The sequence below is a fragment of the Thalassophryne amazonica genome, chromosome 5 (assembly GCF_902500255.1).
Source record: "Thalassophryne amazonica chromosome 5, fThaAma1.1, whole genome shotgun sequence".
Classification (NCBI taxonomy): Eukaryota; Metazoa; Chordata; class Actinopteri; order Batrachoidiformes; family Batrachoididae; genus Thalassophryne; species Thalassophryne amazonica.
In genome coordinates, this window is record NC_047107.1 from 85,277,371 (window position 1) to 85,302,299 (window position 24,929).

General features: G+C 44.7%; 1 long non-coding RNA gene across 1 annotated transcript; it reads left to right on the forward strand.

Annotated features, from left to right (window-relative positions):
• The first annotated feature begins 1,005 nt into the window (after positions 1-1,005).
• Positions 1,006-21,318, forward strand: LOC117510871. The gene is made up of 3 exons (XR_004560833.1): positions 1,006-1,151; positions 14,097-14,099; positions 21,307-21,318. It is a non-coding gene; the product is annotated as an uncharacterized LOC117510871 (long non-coding RNA).
• Positions 21,319-24,929: the final 3,611 nt, after the last annotated feature.

A 24,929-nucleotide genomic window follows, 5' to 3' on the forward strand; every position in this document is an offset into this window, starting at 1 on the left:
ACACTTGAAAAAAATTGTCCAACATGAACTGATTAATTTAATTTATTTAGTAAAATTAAATACATATGCATAAAGTAAAATGATTATCTGTAACCAAATGGCATCTTTATGGCTCTGGTGGGGTTTGTTAACTTGAATCCATTGGCTCCGTTGCACTAATTGCATGAAACCATTTACTGCTGAATGTTGCACAAAACAGTGCATCAGTGTGCAACATTCACTATCATGTACATATCATGTACGCCATTACACAAGCATATTTTATATTTCCCTTCTTACAGTGTATATTTCTTTTTATTATGTACATTATGTACATTATTACATTTTTATTACATTGCTTGTAATATTCTATAGTTCTTACCAGCATGCTTATTTTATGTTATTTCACCCCCCCCCCCCCCAACTTATATTTAAATATTTTATACTTATTTATATATATATATTTGGGCAGTGGGCAGCAAAGTAAGAATTTCATTGCACAGGGAAACATGTTTCTTTATTGTGCATATGACAATAAAAGCTTTGAATCTTGAATCTTGAATCTTGAACACCAGACTGCTCGCTTTCAAGACCAACATACAACAAAGTCAGAAGAGGAGGAATCCCCCTCCTGATAAGCCAAGCTAGTGGAAAGTTTTTTTTTTTTTCCTGTCTGGACTACCTTGTCACATATCTCACCACAATTTTTAACCTCATCCTGAGGTCACAGGTGTATTAAGCACTGAGAACCTTCCAATTCCACTGTTTTTGCTGTTTCAAGTGTTATCTCCCACATATTATGTTCTGTTGTTTTATTGCTCTCTCATGGTTTCTCTTCCATGTAATTGATTTGTTCATTGTGCACTTAATTCAATTCCAATTTATTTTATTTGTATGGTGCCAAATCACAACAAAGCTGCCTCAAGGTGCTTCACATGAGTAAGGTCTCACCTTACCACCCCCCATCCCCTCATCAAGCACACAGGTGACAGTGGTAAGGAAAAACTCCCTCTGAAGATAATTGGGAAGAAACCTCAAGCAGACCAGACCCAGAGGGGAGACCCACTGCTTAGGCCATTCTAATAGTTACAAGGTTTTTATAGATTGTACAAAAGTTTGTTTACAAACAGAGGAGCAACAAAAACAGAGTCCTAAATTGAAAACACAGGAGAGTCGATCTTGGGTCTCTAATATATAATGTCCAGCACAGGTAGGCAACAGCCCAGGACCTCTGGTCTGTCATGGAATGGGCTTGACATCCAGAGGTCAGTCCGGTGCCTTGACGGTGCTGGACCAGGAACAGTCAGTGGTGTTATCAGTGCCTCGGACAGAGAGAAAAAGAGCAAAATCGGTTGGCCAGAAAAACTGCACCTAAGGTAGGAGTTCACCAGCAGAAAATTGATAGGAAATCAGAGAATACTAAGGTGGTCGTCGGCAGCTAGCCCTAAGCTTCACTAATAGACTCAGAATTTAGTTGAAGTGAGTCTGAGACCTGTTCCGTTGCTAATAAGATTAGTTAAAGTGAAGTCACTCAAGTGAATTCTCCTGAGTGTTAGTTGATTCTCTTGCATTTACTGTGATGTCTCCTCCATATTTATTCCTAGTGGCTTTACTTTCTGTTACTTCCTAAACTGAGCGATCGGGGGAGAAGAACCTTAGTCAGGGAGGTGACCAAGAACCTGATGGTCACTCTGTCAGAGCTCCAGCATTTCTCTGTGGAGAGAGGAGAACCTCACAGAAGGGAAACCATTTATGGAGCAGTCTGAAGTACTCTCAGACCATGAGAAACAAAATTCTCCAACCTGATGAGACAAAGACTGAACTCCTTGGTGTGAATGCCAGGTGTCATGTTTTCAGGAAACCAGGCACCATCTCTACAGTGAAGCATGGTGGTGGCAGCATCATGCTGTGGGGATTTTTTTCAGTGGCAGGAACTGCGAGACTAGTCAGGATTAAGGTAAACATGAATGCAGCAATGTACAGAGACATCGTGGATGAAAACCGGCTGCAGAGCGCTCTTGTCCTCAGACTGGGGGGATGATTCATCTTTTGCAGTGGTGGGCACAGATAACCAAAAAATTAACTTCAATAACAGATAATCAGATAACTGAAAAGTTATCTTTGATAAAGATAAAGCGATAAACCACCCAAAAATGTATCGGAAGTTACAGATAACCGATAAATTCCAGTATTGTCTCTGGCACATTTGCAACTACTAACAAGCTGATTTTGAGTTTTAACACCATGATCGTTTCTGGTAGCATCAAAAGCAACAACAGACCCAAACAATGAGTCAGTACTTCTGTCTTTGAACATCTTGCCCCCTGCTGGACGCTCTTGTTACTACACAGCTTCCAGGACAGCCACAAGCTTAGAGCAGCCAAAGCCCAGCTCTCTACCAATCACAATGCTCCGGTCAGGCAGACGTCTTGGAAAATAAAGCCATACTGACTTATGGTTTTGATTTATAAATAACATTAATACCGATAGACTAACTCCATTAATGTCGATTCTGTCATTTGTACAAAGTTAAAATATAACATATATCTTTTAATGTTGAATAATGCACTAATTCTGAGGTTTTGTAACAAACACAGACAGATCGCAAAGGATTCTGGGTAAAATGTGCCTCTGCTAAACACTAATTGGTTCAGTCATTCATTATGTAAACCAACACGTTAATGTGACGTGTGTCATGTGTTGGTATTTACAGATACAGTGAGGAAAATAAGTATTTGAACACCCTGCGATTTTGCAAGTTCTCCCACTTAGAAATCATGGAAGGGTCTGAAATTTTCATCTTAGGTGCATGTCCACTGTGAGAGACATAATCTAAAAAAACAATCCGGAAATCACAATGTATGATTTTTTTAATAATTTATTTGTATGTTACTGCTGCAAATAAGTATTTTAACACCTGTGAAAATCAATGTTAATATTTGGCACAGTAGCCTTTGTTTGCAATTACAGAGGTCAAACATTTCCTGTAGTTCTTCACCAGGTTTGCACACACTGCAGCAGGGATTTTGGTCCACTCCTCCATACAGATCTTCTCTAGATCTTTCAGGTTTGGAGTTTCAGCTCCCTCCAAAGATTTTCTATTGCGTTCAGGTCTGGAGACTGGCCAGGCCACTCCAGGACCTTGAAATGCTTCTTACAGAGCCCCTCCTTAGTTGCCCTGGCTGTGTGTTTGGGGCCATTGTCATGCTGGAAGACCCAGCCATGACCCATCTTCAATGCTCTGACTGAGGGAAGGAGGTTGTTTGCCAAAATCTCACCATACATGACCCTATCCATCCTCCCTTCAATACGGCGCAGTCGTCCTGTCCCCTTTGCAGAAGAGCACCCCCAGAGTATGATGTTTCCACCCCCATGCTTCACGGCTGGGATGGTTTTCTTGGGGTTGTTCTCATCCTCTAAGCATGGTAAGTGGCATTGATTCCAAAAAGCTGTATTCTGGTCTCATCTGACCACATGACCTTCTCCCATTCCTCCTCTGGATCATCCAGATGGTCACTGGTGAATTTCAAACAGGCCTGGACATGTGCTGGCTTGAGAAGGGGGACCTTGCTGCCCTGCAGGATTTTAAACCATGACAGCATCATGTGTTACTAATGTAATCTTTGTGACTGTGGTCCCAGCTCTCTTCTGCATTGACCAGGTCCTCCTGTGTAGGTCTGAGCGTTCTCAGAATCATCCTTACCCCACAAAGTGAAATCTTGCATGGAATCCCAGACTGAGGGAGATTGACAGTCATCCTGTGTTTCTTCCACTTTCTAATAAATAATCATAACAGTTGTTGTCTTCTACCAAGCTGCTTGCCTGTTGTCCTGTAGTCCATCCCAGCCTTGTGCAGGTCTACAGTTTTGTCCCTGGTGTCCCTAGACAGCTCTTTGGTCTTGGCTATGGTGGACAGGTTGGAGTGTGATTGATTGAGTGTGTGGACAGGTGTTTTTTTTATACAGGTAACAAGTTCAAACAGGTGCAATTAATACAGGTAAAGAGTGCAGAATAAGAGGGCTTCTTAAAGAAAAATTAACAGGTCTGTGAGAGGAGAGACAGAATTCTTGCTGGCTGGTAGGTGTTCAAATATTTATTTGCAGCAGTAACATACAAATAAATTATTAAAAAAATCATTGTGATTTCCGGATTTTTTTTTTAGATTATGTCTCTCATAGTGGACATGAACCTAAGATGAAAATTTCAGACCCCTCCATGATTTCTAAGGGGGAGAACTTGCAAAATCGTAGGGTGTTCAAATACATATTTTCCTCACTGTAAATGTGCTTTTGTAAAATATTCCTTTTTTTTTTTTTTTGTAAAAACAGGCATTTTTACGGAGCCCTGGAAGTGTCATCGCAAAATATTTTGCATGTGGAGAGAATGTGCACTCATTTTATTAGTGCCGTGCGCACGTTTTATAATGTGCGCACGTTTTATGTTGTGCACACGTTTTATGATGTTTTAAAACGTGCACTCAATATTGTCTTGACACATAAATGGCTTTACACTGTGCGAGTTTTGGCCCTTTTTCAGATGATTTTTCATTCGTGCGAGAATTTTTTAGAGCAAGTTTCAGGTTAATCGCGCGTCCTGCATCATGTAGTGTACATGGAATAACAAGCTGCATCTAACATCTCACGACCACTTCCTGATTGCCGATCGTATGGTCGAATGAAAATCAAACCTGTTTCATATTATTCTGGTCAGCCGTCTTGAGGGTATCCTGCTGCTGAAGAGCTACAAGCATCCAATCGCTCACACTATGCATGTGCAAATGCCGCAGAGCTGTCTTGTGATGTTTTTTGTTGTTGTTTTGTTTTGTTTTAAACCTTGATGTCTCTCATCGAGAGTTTTTGTAAATTCATTTTAAAAAAAGCTTACGTATTGCTTCTGGAAACATGAGTTCGACGTGTGGTTTTTGACCGTACAATGTGTGTGAGAACATAAATCGGGTGCTCTGAACATTTACACCATGCGGTTCTGTGGTACAGTTTGAACTGAAACCGAGTACAGTGATTAAAAATATCATACAGTGTCTGTCCAGCTTCAGGACGAATACTGCCATGAACACTACTGGCCAGTAAATGGCAGTAGAGACCGTCAAAACTTGCCAAAACAAAATTCCAGATAATCCGTGTCTGCTACATTTAAGATGCGTGGAATTTAACAAACGCAAATACAGTAATAACGTCTATAAACCTAGAGAATATACAAGGTGTGTTAGAAAAGTATCCGACCTTATTATTTTTTTAAAAAACCATATGGATTTGAATCACGTGTGATTGCGTCAGCCAAGCTTGAACCATCGTGCACATGCGTGAGTTTTTTCATGCCTGTCGGTTGTGTCATTCGCCTGTGAGCAGGCTTTGAGTGAGGTGTGGTCCACCCCTCTCGTCTATTTTTTATTGCGAATAAATGTCTGAACGATTTGGAGCTTTGCTGCATCAATTTTTTTCCAGAAACTGTGAGAGACCTCCAGGTGGACACCGTTCGAAAAATTAATATGGCTTTCAGGGACGATTTTATGGGGATTAAACAGATTACGGGGTGTTACTGCCGCTTTAAGGACGCCCACAACTGCTGAGAGCGAGGCGTGCTCCCAGCCCCCATCGACAGGCTGACACCCCGCTGGAACAACCAGATCATTTCCAACGTGAAAGCTTTGTTGATCCGGGACCTCGTCTGACTTTCACAAAAAGGCAGAAGATGTGGACATCAGCACTTTTTCTGGCACATTCCACCGTTACAGGAGTTTTTTCATGGAAAGAAAAGTGGAGGGACGTGCCACGGCTCCGTTCATTACGCGGGACAAAACCACCTCAGTGTTGGTCTCTCAGGACAGCTTTCAGGTGGATTTCAGACGGATTCCGGTTGCTTTCCAGTCGTGTGAATATCCGATTGTGATTGGGCATGAACTGGACATGCCAGAACATGTCCCGTGAGGCTTCATCACGGCGTTGCTTTGCGCCGAGCAGGTGCACCGCGACCAGTGATGCCGGTAATGCGTTACTCAGTAAGGCGTTACTCTAATCTGACCACTTTTTTTAGTAACGAGTAATCTAACGCGTTAATCTTTCCAAATCAGTAATCAGATTAAAGTTACTTCTCCAAGTCATTGTGCGTTACTATTATTTTTGCATTATGGGTCGATAGCAGCATTATACTTGGTCCGTGGGCAGGGGGTCGGGGTTCGACTGAACTACACACTTTAAGCGAGCTGTGAGCTTTTCATCCGCGTTTTTCTGCAACAGCTACGACTCATCCTCACCTTTTAAAGCACAGTGACAGCAGCACACCTGCACTGAGCTTTACAAAGACATTTTAGATTAAAGGTCCAGTTTTGAAGCCTTTTTTTTTACTACAACTACTAATACTACTTAAAATAATAATAATTTTGACAAATAAAATGTTTAGAGAGAATTTAAATGTTAGAAAAATGTTAGAATGAATTTAATAGTTACATTTATAAACAATGTAGGTTAGAAATTGCAAGTTTTACTGTTACAGTGCTGTCAACAGTTAAATATGAGGTCAAGAAAGAGGTCTTTATTTTACTTTTTATAAAACAAGTATTTACTTTCATTGAAGCCAAGAAAGGGTGACTATAAAGTGAGTTTTGGCAAAACAAGTATCATTGTCATGTTGAGGTGGCAGAGGGTTGTTGTCGGCAGCTGGGGAAAGTAACTAAAAAAGTAACTTGTAATCTAACTTAGTTACTTTTCCAATTGAGTAATCAGTAAAGTAACTAAGTTACTTTTTCAAGGAGTAATCAGTAATCAGGAATTGGATTACTTTTTCAAAGTAACTGTGGCAACACTGACCACGACGCGCGGTGGAGCAGCTTCTCTTTCCATGACAAAAACTCCTGTAACAGTGAAATGTGCCGTTCATTTTTAAACTGGACGCTGTCTTGATCCGGTAAGTCATCTGACTAGCACAGGAATTGTGAAAAGACGTGGACATCAGCACTTTTTCCGGCACATTAAGACAGACGTGCGGTGGAGTTCCGCACATCGCGGTGCAGCTGCTCGGCGCAAAGCAACACCGTGATGAAGCCTCACGGGACATGTTCTGGCATGTCCAGCTCATGCACAATCACAATCGAATATTCACACAACTGGAAAGCAACCGGAATCCATCTGAAATCCACCTGAAAGCTGTCCTGAGAGACCAACACCGAGGTGGTTTTGTCCCGCGTAATGAACGGAGCCGTGGCGCGTCTCTCCACTTTTCTTTCCATGAAAAAAACTACTGTAACAGTGGAATGTGCCGGAAAAAGTGCTGATGTCCACATCTTCTGCCTTTTTGTGAAAGTCAGATGAGGTCCCGGATCAACAAAGCTTTCACGTTGGAAATGATCTGGTTGTTCCGGCGGGGTCAGCCTGTCGATTGGGGCTGGGAGCGCGTGGCGCTCTCAGCAGGTGTGGGCGTCCTTAAAGCGGCAGTAACACCCTGTTTAATCCCCATAAAATCGTCCCTGAAAGCCATATTAATTTTTCGAACGGTGTCCATCTGGAGGTCTCTCACAGTTTCTGGAAAAAAATTGATGCAGCAAAGCTCCAAATCGTTCAGACATTTATTCGCAATAAAAAATAGACGAGAGGGGTGGACCACACCTCACTCAAAGCCTGCTCACAGGCGAATGACGCAACCGACAGGCATGAAAAAACTCACGCATGCGCACGAGGGTTCAAGCTTGTCTGACGCAATCACACGTGATTCAAATCCATATGTTTTTTTTAAAAAATAATAAGGTCGGATACTTTTCGAACAGACCTCGTATTCACGAGAGTTTTAGGCACTAGAGTTTAATGCTGTTGTCCGTGGAGCCTGAACAGAGTGTCTGAAATGCATTTGTCCTGTCGTGAGTGTACTGAGATTACCCTATCCTACCCAATGCACTGCTGGGCACAGCATGTGCTCTCTAAAACCTTAAAAATTAGCGCATTACTTTAAAACTAAAACATATATCTGATCTTTTCACTTTATAAAATTTCAGATGTGACAGTAATTTTAAATAACTTTAATTTAAAATTAGTTAGGTTAAAATTAGTTTGGTTAAAATTTGAACCATAAGTTTAAAATGTATGCCTCTGAATGACTTGGGTAATATTGCCAGCGTATCAGTATGGTGTTAAAGGAAATTATATATATATATATTTTTTTTTTAACACTTCACCTTAGCCTGCAGAGGATAGAGCAGTTTCTCATAGAAGCAGCTCTCTTCTGTTTGCAGAGGGTAGAACTATTGTCATGATTCAGCCCGTTCTGGGCTCTTGTTATTATCTGGACTCATGTGTGTATCAGTCTTCGATCCTGTGTCTTTAATTTTCTGTTTATCGTGATTCCAGTCCCTGGTTATATGTATTTGGCCATTGTATTTTAGTCACTTGTTAAGTCTTGTTTTGGTTTTGTTCTGAGTATCTCTTTTCTGTTCATATTACTTGTGTCATTGGTTTTATGCTCTGTTTATCATTTATTTTCTGGGTAGTCATTAGTTGTATTTTCTGTTTTACTGTTGCCACTTGTTGGTCCCGTTCTAGTGTGGTCTCTGCCTTTTGTTGTGAAAGTGTCGTGACACGGACCCACAACAGGGGGCGTTAATGAACGGACAATGGATAAGCCAAAAGTAACAATTTAATGTTGTGAATCGCACAACGACGTACAGACAATAACAATATGGTAGACTGTCAATTATACACCAGGTGACGTGTGGGCAGGCTCGACGACAGAAGACGCCTGGCGAGAGAAGAGCCGGATCCCACACAGCTTCCACCACCAACGGAGCTGAAGAACACCGGAGCCGCCAAGCCCTGCGCCCCAGGTGGCCGCTGTCTTCAGCAGTCAGACCCAGTACTGCTGGCAGAGAACAGAGACAGTCCTGATGAGTGTGAGTTCGCACACTCAGTAATCCCACAGTCTGTATACAGTTAGGAGGGAAAACCTCCACCTCCAATCACACACTCGTGCAGCTCCTGTCTAACCACTTATCTGGTTGGGGTGTGAAGCGAAGCCATCGCTGATCACACCAAACGCCAATCCCACAGATAAGGCAACACCCACAGGAAAACGGCTGCAAAGAAGTTCAGACTATTAGTCAGTGTTAAGTACAGCAGAGAATATTACCTGAACGGTAGCTGATTTCTCGGCGGGGAGGTGGAGTTGCAGTCCGGCCTTTAAGGTGGTGGTGATGATGTGGATGAGTGACAGCTGATGCTGATGACGAGTAATAGCTGTCACTCCCGGTTGCTATGACGCCCTCTCGTGCTTGAAGCCCGAACTTCAAGCAGGGCGCCATCTGGTGGTGGTGGGCCAGCAGTACCTCCTCTTCAGCGGCCCACACAACACCTTTATTTTCTTGTTGATCACTGTCTTATGTTGGCACTCTTTTCTTGTGTTGTTCTCTGCATTAGGTTTTTCAGTTTTTATCACAGTTGGTTGGGGCTTGATTTTCAGTCACTGAGTCTATTTATTTTAGTCACGCCCACCTGTCACTCTACTCCTGCCTCACCTCTGTCTTGTCTGACCACGCCCCTTCCAGCACTTTCCCTGACACCTGTGTCTTGTTTTCCTAATTACTGCACCTGTTATTTAAACCCCTCACTTTCTCCACTCCCTGCCAGTTCGTTGTGCTTTCTAGTTCACGTTTCAGGCCTTTGTCTTGCTCTGTTTTGCTCTGCAGTGTTTTTGACCATGTTCTGCCTTTGGCCTTGCTCTCGCCTCAGCCCATGACCATTGCTGCCTTGTGTTTTGACCAGTGCATGTTTTTGGACCTCGCCTTAGCCTGTCGCCAGCCGGTACTGCCGCCTCTCTGACTGGCTACTTGTGTACCAAATCCCTGCCTGCCTTTTTGAGATAAAGCCTTTTTACTATCACACCAGTCTCTGTGAGTTTTGCAAGCCTTTATACAATCACACCTCTCCCTGTGAGTTTTGCATTTGTGTCCATCCACCTTCTGTGCCACGCCTAGTCTGATCCTAACAGAACAAACTGGCCAGAAATGGACACAGCAAGCTCATACCCAACTGTCATGATCCCAGACATGGCCACCATTAAGGACATTTTTTCTCAGATCAACTTTTTCTTCAACTGTTTTCATTCCTGCTACACCCCAAAGAAGAAGTTTGATTTTTTTGGACAAAGCTTGGAATCTGGTGGAAGCCAATTCCTGGCTTTTTGAATTTTTTCCTGACCTAGAAGACCTGGACAGTTTGTTTGCTGCAGGGCATCTCCCAGCTTGGGTGAGTCAGCCTGAATTACACCTGTCCAGTCTCCCACTCTCAGACTGTGAATCAGATTGGAAGACATTGAGGATGACACATCATCTGATACAGAAGTGCAGACACTGCAGGACACAGCCATGTTTCTGACCATGATTCAAGACTTATTTTATGAATACTGGGACAGTACTGATTGGCTGGACAGAAAGCGAGTCCTAGCAGCATTAGACCAGATCCTGCAGACCGAGCTTGAGGTCGTATCAACTTTTCCTGATCTAGGTAATATCAAGAACTTTTTTAGGCAAGGTCAGATGCCTCCATGTGTTGAAGATCCCATGGACTTTCTGATTGAATGTGACATTTATGAGGCCTGTTCAGACGTGCCACAGTTCATCACCCTGTCTACTGCAGCAGTTTCGCCATCTCAATTGGTCACACCAATCATGCTCTGTCTGCCACCGACACCAGCACGACGTTCAGTTACGCGGAAGCCGGCTGTGCAGTGCCAACCAGGAGAACCAGCTCCACGGTCGTATGCCACATCCACACTGGCTACACCCAGTCAGACCCCAATACCAGTACCACGTAAGCTTTGTGCGCTATAATCTGTTGCTTCCTCAAATGAAAGATAAGCCTTGTTGTTGCCTGACCCCTCAGCGGAGATTTTACCTTACGGATCATCCACTGAGCCATCAGGAAGATCTATGTCTCCACTGCGCACAGCGGCACCTGCCGTGACGCATCCGGAACAAGTAGAACCTTCTGGAAAAGTCACGCCCCCACACAGCATTACGCCGTATATGTACCACAGGGCTTCCCCACAGCGTGCACACGTCAGGATTCCCCAGCTCTCCACACCCTATGGTGCTCAATGTCATCAGAGAGCACTGATCCGACGTACACCTCACCGACGGCGCTTGCTGAATCCGTCACGATGCGCGCCTCCCCACAGTCACTGACGGCACCTGCTGAATCCACCACGATGCGTGCTTCTTCACAGTCAATGACGGAGCCTGCTGAATCAGCCATGATGCGCGCCTCTCCACCATCAATGATGGAGCCTGTTGAATCTGCCACGACGCGCGCATCCTCACAGTCGATGACGGAGCCTGCTGAATCAGCCATGATGCGCGCCTCTCCACCATCAATGATGGAGCCTGTTGAATCTGCCATGACGCGCGCTTCCTCACAGTCGATGACGGAGCCTGTTGAATCAGCCATGATGCGCCTTACCACAGTCACGGGTGGAGTCTGCTGATTCACCCACAGCATCCTCTCCCCAGGATTCACCTGGTGAACTTCCTCACCTCACCCAGTCATCTGAACCATCCACACCAGGAACTCAAACGTCTATGATCAGCCGGACAGTGAGTCAGTCGTTTCCTTATTTTTTGGGGCAGCTTTTTCTTTTGTCAGTTCACCTCCTGCTGTTTACCAACACAATCCGCTTTACAGTATGTAATAATGCTTTCCTATTGTGTTATATCTGCCTGTATCATTTGTGGGTGGGAGGATTTATTCCCCAGATTTGCATTTGAGCTTTCTCGGTTTTGTCGACCCCTAAGTAGATTTTGTTGGTGTGATTGCTCAGTGAATGCGGTTGTCAGCAGCATGTTTCAATATGTGAACAGGTTCATTTGTAAGGTGTGCACCACGCCTTTTTCAGTTATTACTGGTATGCTGCATTTTGGGTCTATTTTATGTTTTGGATCACCTCTTGGTTTACGTTTCAATATGAAACAGATTGAACACCTTTGTAGCAGTGTGGTTAATGTTCCTTCTCGTTTCTCCTCTGAGTCTTCTGCTTTTGATAAGCCCATACGTGTGCTTGGTTGGGTCCTTGATTTTGTATATTTTTTGTTTAAGCAGTTTTCTGTTGTGGGCTGGGGTGTTTGGCTGGCTTTGTTTTTGTTTTCTGTTTCTCCCTCCAGGTGGTATGCGTTCAGGACTGAGTGGCTGACGTGTGGCTGAGTATTAGGACCTCACCCTGAACACCTGAGGCTTGTTATCACGTGCAGGTCATCAGGACTCACAGCTGTGGTGTATCTGTCTTGATCAGAGCTTGCTGCACTTAAACCTTGAATGCACAGTGTGTGATTGCCAGAGACTCGACCTTGTGAGCAGACGTGTGAGATCGATGTCAGGAGAACAATCTCACCATTACGGACGCAGAGACCGCTCCAGGTTTGACGCCACAGTCTGTGAAGGAGGATTGGGTGAGGTCTCACGCTCTTCAGCACACTTCCTGAGGTAATATGTTTTTGGTGACTTTCATGAAGTAATGATAGTGGATTTGGTGTCCCTCACACCTTGTTATATTGAGCTGTTACGCTATGCTAATCGCCTAATCAGCTTCTGCTGCAGTGGAGATTTGAACTGAGTTGTTCCGTGCCTGCAGGGTGAGAAGCTGAGTTATATTAAAGCCAGGAAGTGTTTGCTGATTGTGTGCACCTTTGAGCTGTGTCTCTCTGTGTGGAGAGTGTTGGACTCACCTCATAATTTCTTCCTTCGCAGACTCGGTTTGTCGCGGCCGCCTGGGGGGTGTCGGCGGGGTCCCTGGGTCCGAACTGCTGTGGTTCCGGACCATTTGCGCTGCTGAGAGCGCACCGTGTTTCCACCTCACCAGACCGCGGACTTTTTGTGTTGTTTATCACTCCACTCACTATTATGTTTATTAAATTCTGTTACCTTTTGAACTGTGCTCTGCTTATTTTATGCTGGGTCCTGTCAAACGCTGGGTCGGTGCTCCGACCGCGTCCGACACATAACAGTTTTCTGTTTCATGGAGTTCTTTTGTTGGTTTGTCTGGGTTCTGCATCTTGTTTCGTTGGTTTCGCTATTTATCACATTTCTCGACTAAATGACTTCTTTGTTCTGTTAACACCTCATGCAGCTCTATAATGAATTTCCCGGTTGGTTCTCTAAATTTGGTTGGTCAGTGTTCACACCTTCTACATTTTTTGAGTAAACTGTTCTCTTCATCATGTCGTTCCCTCGCTAGGTCATTAATGTACCAGGGCTCTGATAAGGTTTCGCTACGTTGGTTTGTCCAGTCAGTATATCCCTCCTTTCAGCAGGTTAGTTCCTTTTATTTTTCCCCCCATCTATTTTTCCCTTGTTGCATCAGGGTTTGTAGTTCTCTGTTACCTCCTGGACAGGTTATGTTTTTGGTATCCTCCTCTCTCTCAGTTGCTTTTTTGGGATTTTGTTGATTTATTGCTCGTTTCCCGGCACTAGTGGTCACTACTGTAAACTGGTTCAGGTCTCATCTGGTTCATTGGTTACGTTACTTTCCTCCTTCTTTCACTCCTGTCATGGGCGGTCTGTCACCCCTAGGTTTACGTATTCCAATAATGTGCATCCATTTTCTAACCCGTGTCCTCCCTTTGTCTCAGCTACTTTGTCCGGCCATTCTCCAGGCCTGCCCTTAGACATGAATCGACCTCCTGGCCAACCCCTTAGCTCTTCCAGGTTTGGTGATAGGCCCCGCGGGCGTCCTCCGGATTCTGCCGTGAGTCTCGTCCAGCCACCCCATGTCCTGTCCGTCCTTCCGATCACCTTGGGTCAGCCTCACGATCGCCCACGTGGTTGCCGCCCAGACTCTGTTTTGGCTGGCCTTCTTGGTGTTCCTTTGTCCCCTGCATAGGGTTCTGTTGTCATCCTGCTGGACTTCCTGTCCCTGGGTGGCCTTTTGGCCACTCCCCTGGTAGTCCCTTTAACTGGGGTGGGTCCCTGGGGTTCCTGCCTGTTTTCTGATTTATTATTGCACTCCTTCCGGTCCCCCTCCTCCCTCCCGTGCTCGTCTTTGGCCGTGGGTCCCTTTGGGTTGTTGAAGGTGTTGTTCTGTTGGCCGTCGGTGCCAGCCGTTTGGGGGGAAGTGCTGTCATGATTCAGCTCGTTCTGAGCTCTTGTTATTATCTGGACTCATGTGTGTATCAGTCTTCGATCCTGTGTCTTTAATTTTCTGTTTATCATGATTCTAGTCCCTGGCTATATGTATTTGGCCATTGTATTTTAGTCACTTGTTAAGTCTTGTTTTGTTTTTGTTCTGAGTATCTCTTTTCTGTGCATATTACTTTTGTCTGTTGTGTGTTGGGGGGTTTGGCTGGACTTTTGGTGCTGCTTTTATTTTGTTTTTCTCTCCAGGTGGTTTTGAACTGATTCCTGAAAGGAATGTGCTGTACAGAAGAATCCTTCACCCTCATGAAGCCTATCTGCTGAACCTGTGGATGACGCTCACGTGCAACCTCATTAAAGCCTATCTGTTGCACCTGTGGATGACGCTCATGTGCGGACCTAAGGACTTTCAGCTGGAACCAATTATGAGATGAAGTACTGCATTTAAGCCCTGAGTGACCAGGGCTGAATTGCCGGATCATCGACCTTGTGATGACCGTTTGTGTGACGCTGAGGGCCGCTCCAGGTTCTGACACATCGTGCCTATGAAGGAGGTCAAGGGTGAGGGATACACGCTGTCAGCACACTTCAGAGGTGATCACTGTTTGAGTAATTAATGATTGTAAATTGGCGTTTTTACTCAGCTTTATTGGAACAGTGGTGAAAATTGTGTGGTTTGCTCCTCACCGCCGTGGCGTGCGGATTAATGATCCTCCACTTGCCGTGAGAAGCTGCCTCTTTAACTTAAGCTTGAATTTAAACCTGAATGTGTTTCTGATGACGTGTGCCTCTGAAGGGTGTTTTGTGTTATAGTATTAACTTACCTCATCTTGCCCATCCTTCACAGATTCAGTTCGTGTTCTAACCACCTGGGAGGTGTCGGCGGGGTTTCTTCGGTCCAGAACTGCCGGGCTCCGATCCGTTTGGACGCTGTGAGAGCGCACTGTCATTCACCTCGCCAGGCCATTAAATGTTTTATGTTGCACTTGTATTATTGCACAGGAGGGAAATAAATTTTGTTCTTTGGAACCGCTTTCTGGTTATTTAGCGCTGGGTTCAGTCAGACACTGGTTCGGTTCTCTAACCCGCGTCCTACACATAACATTTGTCATTGGTTTTATGCTCTGTTTATCATTTATTTTCTGGGTAGTCATTAGTTGTATTTTCTGTTTTACTGTTGTCACTTGCCACTTTTTACTGGTCCTCCATGACCAGTAAAAAATCAAGGACTGAGACGTCGCCCGGTATGGCGGAGCCGGGGCCCCAACCTGGAGCCAGGCCTGGGTTTGGGGCTTGTGCGCGAGCGCCTGGTGGTCGGGCCTTAGTCCATGGGGCCCAGCCGGGCTCAGCCCGAAAGAGTGACGTGGGCCCGCCCTCCTGTGGGTTCATGACCTGCAGAGGGGGAAATGGGGGTCGGGTGCAGAGAGGATTGGGTGGCGGTCTAGGGCGGATGGCCCGGCGGCCTGGTCCATGCTCACAGCCCCTGGCTGCTGGGATGTGGAATGTCACCTCGCTAGGGGGGAAGGAACCTGAGCTTGTGCGGGAGGTTGAGAGATACCGAGTAGAGATAGTCGGGCTCACCTACATGCACAGCTTGGGCTCTGTTACCCAACTCCTGGAGAGGGGCTGGACCCTTCATTTTTCTGGCATTGCCCACAGGGAGAGGCGGAGAGCTGGGGTCGCATTGCTTATTGCTCCCCAGCTCAGTCGCCATGTGTTGGAGTTCACTCCGGTGAACGAGAGGGTCGCGTCCCTACGCCTTCGGGTCGGGGACAGGTCTCTCAACGTTGTCTCGGCCTACGGGTCGAGCAGCAGTGCAGAGTACCCGACCTTCTTGGAGTCCCTGGGAGGGGTACTAGATAGCGCTCCGACTGGGGACTCCATTGTTCTCCTGGGGGATTTCAACGCCCACATGGGCGGCGACAGTGAGACCTGGAGGGGGGTGATCGGGAAGCATGGCCTCCCCGATCTGAACCTGAGTGGTGTTCAGTTGTTGGACTTCTGTGCTAGTCACAGTTTGTCCATCACAAACACCATGTTTGAGCACAAGGATGTCCATAAGTGCACGTGGCACCAGGACACCCTGAGCCGGAGGTCGATGATCGACTTTGTAGTCGTATCATCTGACCTTCGGCCACATGTCTCGGACACTCGGGTGAAGAGAGGGGCAGAGCTGTTGACTGATCATCACCTGGTGGTGAGTTGGATCCGCTGGGAGGGTAGGAAGCCGGTCAGACCTGGCAGGCCCAAACGTATCGTGAGGGTCTGCTGGGAACGACTGGCGGAACACTCTGTCAGCGAGGTCTTCAACTCCCACCTCCGGGAGAGCTTCTCCCAGATCCCGGGGGAGATTGGAGACATGTAGTCCGAGTGGACCATGTTCTCCACCTCCATTGTCGATGCAGCTGCTCATAGCTGTGGTCGCACGGTCTCTGGTGCCTGTTGCGGCGGCAATCCCCAAACCTGGTGGTGGACACCGGAAGTAAGGGATGGCGTCAAGCTGAAGAAGGAGTCCTACTTATCTTTGTTGGTAGGTGGGACCCCAGAGGCAGCTGACAGGTACCGGCAGGCCAAGTGTGCCGCAGCCTGTGCGGTTGCAGAGGCAAAAACACGGGTCTGGGAGGAGTTCAGGGAGGCCATGGAGGAGGACTATCGGTCGGCCTCAAAGAGATTCTGGCAAACCGTCCGACACCTCAGGAGGCGGAAGCAGCTCTCCACCAGCACTGTTTACGGTGCGGGTGTGAGCTGTTGACCCTGACTGGGGATGTTGTTGGGCGGTGGAAGGAGTACTTCGAGGATCTCCTCAATCCCATCGTCACGTCTTCCGAAGAGGAAGCAGAGACTGGGGACTCAGAGACGGACTCATCCATTACCCAGGCTGAAGTCACTGAGGTGGTTAGAAAGCTCCTCGGTGGCAAGGCTCCTGGGGTGAATGAAATCCGTCCTGAGTACCTTAAGTCTCTGGATGTTGTGGGACTGTCTTGGCTGACACGCCTCTGCAACATCGCGTGGCGATCGGGGACAGTGCCTCTGGATTGGCAGACCGGGGTGGTGGTCCCTCTGTTTAAGAAAGGGGACCGGAGGGTGTGTTCCAACTATAGGGGGATCACACTCCTCAGCCTCCCCGGTAAGGTCTATTCCAGAGTACTGGAGAGGAGAATTTGACCGATGGTCGAACATCAGATTCAGGAGGAGTAGTGTGGTTTTCGTCCTGGTCGCGGTACACTAGACCAGCTCTACACGCTCCATCGGGTGCTCGAGGGTTCATGGGAGTTCGCCCAACCAGTCCACATGTGGTTTGTGGATCTGGAGAATGCATTCGACCGTGTCCCTTGGGGCACCCTGTGGGGAGTGGTCTGGGAGTACGGGGTCCAGGGTCCTTTGCTAAGGGCTATCCGGTCCCTGTACGACCACAGCAGGAGCTTGGTTCGCATTGCCGGTAGTAAGTCAAACCTGTTTCCAGTGCACGTTGGCCTTCGCCAGGACTGCCCTTTGTCACCGGTTCTGTTCATTATTTTTATGGACAGAATTTCTAGGCGCAGCCAGGGTGTAGAGGGGGTCTGGTTTGGGAACCACAGAATCTCGTCTCTGCTGTTTGCGTACGATGTGGTTCTGTTGGCTTCGTCAATTCAGGACCTTCAGCGTGCACTGGGGCGGTTTGCAGCCAAGTGTGAAGCGTCCGGGATGAAAATCAGCACCTCCAAATCCGAGGCCATGGTTCTCAACCGGAAAAAGGTGCTTTGCCCTCTTCAGGTCGGTGGAGTGTCCTTGCCTCAAGTGGAGGAGTTTAAGTATCTCGGGGTCTTGTTCACGAGTGAGGGACGGATGGAGCGTGAGATCGATAGACGGATCGGTGCAGCATCTGCAGGTATGCGGTCGCTGTATCGGACCGTTGTGGTGAAGAGAGAGTTGAGTAGGGGGGCAGAGCTCTTAATTTACTGATCAATCTACGTTCCGATCCTCACCTATGGTCATGAGATTTGGCTCATGACCGAAAGAATGAGATCGCGAGTACAAGCGGTCGAGATGAGTTTCCTCCGCAGGGTGGCTGGGCGCTCCCTTAGAGATAGGGTGAGGAGCTCGGTCACTCGGGAGGAGCTCGGAGTCGAGCCCCTGCTCCTCCACGTCGAAAGGAGTCAGTTGAGGTGGCTCGGGCATCTTTTCCGGATGCCCCCTGGACGCCTCGCTGAAGAGGTGTTCCGGGCACGTCCCATTGGAAGGAGGCCCCGGGGAAGACCCAGGACACGCTGGAGGGACTACATCTCTCGGCTGGCTTGGGAATGCCTTGGGGTTCCCCCGGAGGAGCTGGGGGAGTTGTGTATGGATCGGGAGGTCTGGGCGGCTTTGCTTGAGCTGCTGCCCCTGCGACCCGACTCCGGATAAAGCGGAAGAAAGTGGATGGATGGATGGATGGATGGATGGATGTTGCTACTTGTTGGTCCCTTTCTAGTGTGGTCTCTGCCTTTATTTTCTTGTTGATTACTGTCTTATGTTGGCACTCTTTTCTTGTTTCTTCTTCTCTGCGTTAGGTTTTTCAGTTTTTGTTACAGTTGGTTGGGGTTTGATTTTGAGTCTGTTTCTTTTAGTCACACCCACCTGTCACTCTACTCCTGCCTCACCTCTGTCTTGTCTGACCACGCCACTTCCAGCACTTACCCTGACACCTGTGTCTTGTTTTCCTAATTACTGCACCTGTTATTTAAACCCCTCACTTTCCCACTCCCTGCCAATTAATTTGTGCTTTCTAGTTCACATTCCAGGCCTTTGTCTTGCTCTGTTTTACTCTGCAGTGTTTTTGACCATGTTCTGCCTTTGACCTTGCTCTCGCCTCAGCCCATGACCATTGTTGCCTTGTGTTTTGACCAGTGCATGTTTTTGGACCTCGCCTTAGCCTGTCGCCAGCCGGTACCGCCACCTCTCTGACTGTCTACTTGTGTACCAAATCCCTGCCTGCCTTTTTGAGATAAAGCATTTTTACTATCACACCAGTCTCTGTGAGTTTTGCAAGCCTTTATACAATCACACCTGGCCCTGTGAGTTTTGCATTTGCATCCATCCACCTTCTGTGCCGCGCCTAGTCTGATCCTGACAACTATACATCTGTTAGGAAACTTTTAACAGGTAGGTGCTCATTCATTTTAAATTTTAAAAATGTTTGTCACTGTTTAGCTTTGTTTACTACATTATCGGTCTAAAAGTTATCGGACAAAAATTTATCGGAAGATAATTAGTCCGATAATGGTTTTTAAAGTTATCTAAAAAGATAATCCAATAATGAAAACATTATCTTCGATAATTATCTGTTATCGGATTATTGAAACTGTGCCCACCACTGATCTTTCGGCAGGACAATGACCCTAAGCACACAGCCAAGATATCAAAGGAGTGGCTTCAGGATAACTCTATGAATGTCCTTGAGTAGCCCAGCCAGAGCCCAGACCTGAATCCGATTGAACATCTCTGGAGAGATCTGAAAATGTCTGTGAAGCGTCGCTCTCCATCCAACCTGATGGAGCTTGAGAGGTGCTGAAAATGAGGAATGGGCAAAACTACCCAAAGATGGGTGCACCAAGCTTGTGGTATCATATTCAAGAAGACCTGAGGCTGTAATTGCTGCCAAAGGTCCATCAACAAAGTATTGCGCAAAGGGTATGAATACTTATGTACATGTGATTTTTTTTTTAAATCTAATACATAAAGCTGACCGTGTGTGTGTGCATGTGTGTTTGCTATGCACAGCCACATTAATTCAGCAATCGACACCAAACTTGGTATGGTGACTGGGGGCTCCAAGGGGGAGTTGTTGTTACTTACATATGTAGTATTGGGAAACAAAATACTCTTATTATTAATAAAGACATGGTTTTGAGTATATTTCTTATTGTCACATGGGACTCTCACAAATCCAACAAAACCAAGCATTCATGATATGCACACTCTTAAGGCTATGAAATTGGGCTATTACAACCCCTGGCAAAAATTATGGAATCACCGGCCTCGGAGGATGTTCATTCAGTTGTTTAATTTTGTAGAAAAAAAGCACATCACAGACATGACACAAAACTAAAGTCATTTCAAATGGCAACTTTCTGGCTTTAAGAAACACTATAAGAAATCAAGAAAAAAAGATTGTGGCAGTCAGTAACGGTTACTTTTTAGACCAAGCAGAGGAAAAAAATATGGAATCACTCAATTCTGAGGAAAAAATTATGGAATCACCCTGTAAATTTTCATACCCGAAACTAACACCTGCATCATATCAGATCTGCTCGTTAGTCTGCATCTAAAAAGGAGTGAACACACCTTGGAGAGCTGTTGCACCAAGTGGACTGACATGAATCATGGCTCCAACACGAGAGATGTCAATTGAAACAAAGTAGAGGATTATCAAACTCTTAAAAGAAAGTAAATCATCACGCAATGTTGCAAAAGATGTTGGTTGTTCACAGTCAGCTGTGTCTAAACTCTGGACCAAATACAAACAACATGGGAAGGTTGTTAAAGGCAAACATACTGGTAGACCAAGGAAGACATCAAAGCGTCAAGACAGAAAACTTAAAGCAATATGTCTCAAAAATCGAAAAATGTACAACAAAACAAATGAGGAACGAATGGGATGAAACTGGAGTCAACGTCTGTGACCGAACTGTAAGAAACCGCCTAAAGGAAATGGGATTTACATACAGAAAAGCTACACGAAAGGCATCATTAACACCTAAACAGAAAAAAACAAGGTTACAATGGGCTAAGGAAAAGCAATTGTGGACTGTGGATGACTGATGAAAGTCATATTCAGTGATGAATCTCGAATCTGCATTGGGCAAGGTGATGATGCTGGAACTTTTGTTTGGTGCCTTTCCAATGAGATTTATAAAGATGACTGCCTGAGTCATTGATGATATGGGGCTGCATGTCAGGTAAAGGCACTGGGGAGATGGCTGTCATTACATCATCAATAAATGCACAAGTTTATGTTGATATTTTGGACAATTGAAAGGATGTTTGGGGATGATGAAATCATTTTTCAAGATGATAATGCATCTTGCCATAGAGCAAAAACTGCAAAAACATTCCTTGCAAAAAGACACATAGGGTCAATGTCATGGCATAGGGTCAATGTCAATGAGCAGATCTGATTTGATGCAGGTGTTAATTTGGGGGATGAAAATTTACAGGGTGATTCCATAATTTTTTCCTCAGAATTGAGTGATTCCATATTTTTTTCCTCTGCTTGGTCTAAAAAAGTAACCGTTACTGACTGCCACAATCTTTTTTTCTTGATTTCTTATAGTGTTTCTTAAAGCCAGAAAGTTGCCATTTGAAATTACTTTAGTTTTGTGTCATGTCTGTGATCTGCTTTTTTTCTACAAAATTAAATTAAATTAAATGAACATCCTCCGAGGCCGGTGATTCCATAATTTTTGCCAGGGGTTGTAGAAAAAAAAGTAGAAAAGGGGGTGTTCACGATAATAGTAGCATTTATCTTTTTAGTCACATAGCACTACTATTATTCTGAACACTACTGTATTAGATCACAACTTGCTCCACTATGCACAGCCACAGTAATTAAGCAATCAACACCAAAGTTGCTGGGGCACCAAGGGGGTGGTCACTGGGGCCCTTAGGTTGAAAGCGTATGTGCACGAACACAAATACACACACACGCAGGGAGCCTTATATATTAGATAATGACCTGCTCACTGGAGCCCTTATTTTCACAGTTCACGTGGTACTCAGGTCAGGTAGCGAGCATCACGCTTTACTTACTACATAGTAGGGGCTGGCTCGGGTGCACTTTAATTGCACGCGTGCACTGTGTGCTAGTTAAAGCACGCATTTTTTTCAATTAAAATGTACCTGCTGTGTACAGCATCCCAGAGTATTGCAGTGATATGACATGTTATCACCTTTACCATCATTCACTTGAGTCTCATGAATGTCACAAACTGCTCTATGAAAATTAATGATGACGACTTCCTAGTGGGGCGGATCCAAGATGGACACAATATAAAGAGCTCCCCCGAGTCGGTGTCGAAAAATACCTCCTGGAGATACACAAATACTTCAAATACAACGTGTATTAAATCGTAAAGGAGGAAAATGCCTAAGACTCACGGACCTGACAGGAAAACAGCCAAGGTAAATGACAACGTCGAAGATAGCGCAGATGTAAGTGAGGAAGATACAAGATACATTGTTAGCAAGCATCTCCTCACTCACGAAAGAGATATTGGATTTCAAGAGAGACATAAAGCAGGAGCTCGGTGGCTTTAAAGACGAAATGCGGAAGACTATGAAAGATGACTTCAGAGAGTTTAAGGATGAGATGTTACAAAACTTTGACAGTCACAAAACTAACATTGCTGAGGCCCAGTCACGCATTAAAGATCTGGAAGCCGCATGTGTGGTGATGAAAGAAACGCTGCTTTCCTCGATTAGACAAAACAACGACATGCAGGAGAAGATTGTAGACTTGGAGAGCCGTGGTAGAAGAAACAATCTTTGAATATATGGTGTTGTAGAAGAAAAAGAGGGCAAATCTGTCATGGACTTTGTGTCAGAGCTGATAAAAACACACATTAAGCTACCAGACGGAGTCCAGCTTCAAATACAGCGAGCCCATAAAGCACTGATCCCGAAACCGGCCCCTCCAACAGCACCAAGATCGATAATTGTTCACTTTTTGCAGTTTCAAGTCAAGGAAATAGTGCTCAGAAAGGCATGGCGAACGAAGATTGAGATTGATGGTAAATGGCTGTATTTTGACAATGACTATGCATCTGACATTATTGAAAAACGCAAGGCATATGTCCCAATAAAAGCTGCATTGAAAGAAAGGGGCGTTAGATTTCAGACACCATACACAACGATGAGAGTGTTTTGGGACTCTGGACTACGGATCTATGACAGCGCGGACGAGGCGGCGCAGGATTTGATTAGGAGAGGATTTAAACTAACGTGGATGAAGAGAGCAGATCGGCGTAAAGCGGCGGAGGAGAGACTGATTCCATAGAGGTGTGTGGGAAACAGCGTGGGACATCATGCTAAGGAGAGGCTCACCGAGTTTCAACGTCAGCCAGTTTGAAATAAGTATATATATGTAAACAAGGCAGATATGAAAGTTATCTTATAATTTAACAATTAAATTTTAGAATTTTAAATTCATTCATAATAAAGGACAGTGGATGTGAAGTGAGTTAAAACAATACAGGTTGTTTAAGAGACAAATACACTTAAATCGTTAAAATATTGATAGGTTTAGTTGAGAAATTGGATAAAAATGTTGAAAGCACTGACTAGGGCCCCACTAAATGTTGGACATTTCAAATATGGGAGGATTACCACAGGTTTGGGATTTTCTTTTACTAGAGAGGGCCTCCGCAAGCAAGTGGTGCTATACCCTCACCCCACCAACAGGGACCAACAGGGATTTGTGTAATCCCTCTTTTTGGAAGTTCAGTTGTATTGTGTTCATGAAGTTCAGGGTTTTTTTTTCTTTTTTTCCTGTTCTCGTTTGGGGCATGGGGAAGGAAACAAAGGGTATTCATGACGTTATAAATAATGGATAATAACATTAAGATAGTGTCGTTGACTGTAAATGGTCTGAATAACCTTATAAAACGAAAGAAAGTCATGTCTATGCTTAGGAAAGAAAAGGCACAAATTGTTTATTTACAAGAAACTCATCTATCCAGACAAGAAAATGACAAATTAAAGGGATCTGGTTATACTAAACTGTATTACAGTACATTTAGACATGGATGCAAAAGAGGAGTAACAATACTTGTGCATAATACTGTAAAATTTGAGTGCACCCAGGAAATTAGTGATAAGGAAGGGAGATATATTATTGTAAAAGGCTTACTAGAAAATGAAAAAATTACAATGATTAATATTTATGCCCCGCCTAATAGTGGCAAGCTTTTTTTTTTTTTTTTTTAGAAATCTCACCAATCAAATAGTTTCAGAATCAGAAGGAATATTGATTTGGGGTGGGGATTTCAATATACTGATGAACAACAAGCTCGATACCACAAATAATAAAAAGTAAAAAAATTCTGTCACAAAAAATTTAAAACCTGTCTTGAGGAATTTGGGATTGCAGATACTTGGTGGGAATTGAACCCAGATAAAAGAGGTTATACGCATTACTCCGGACCAAACAAAAGGTATTCTCAAATTGATTATATTTTCATGAATAAAGTAGATCTATATAGAACATGAGAATGTAAAATTGAAGAGACAATTCTGTCTGATCATTCCTTGTTGACAATGAAACTAAATCTTAATTCTAGAGTACGTAATACTTTATGGAGACTTAACGTAGGTCTTTTGAACAATAAACTTATCAAGGAAGAAATTAAAAATTATATAATAAAATATCTGGATGAAAACGATAATGAAGAGGTTAACCCAACTATTTTATGGGATGCCTTAAAAGCGGTTATAAGGGGAAAGCTTATTTCCAAGACCGCAGCACTCAAAAAAGCTAAGCTAGAAACGTATGAGAAAGAAAATGAAAACTTGGAATATTGGAAAATGAACATAAAATTACTTTAAATCCTGACTTAATATTGAAAATAAAAGACATCAGAAACAACAAGAACAATTGTTTAAAAATTACTACCAAAAATTATACAGTCAATCACTGGGTGCAGATAGAGAACAAATGAGAAACTTTCTACATAATTTAGATCTACCTTCAACTGGCACTAAACAAAATGATCTACTTACATCTTCTATAACAAAAATTGAAACAGAGAAGGCAGTAGGCAAACTCAAAACAAATAAAACACCAGGTAGTGATGGACTACCATCAGAATGGTACAA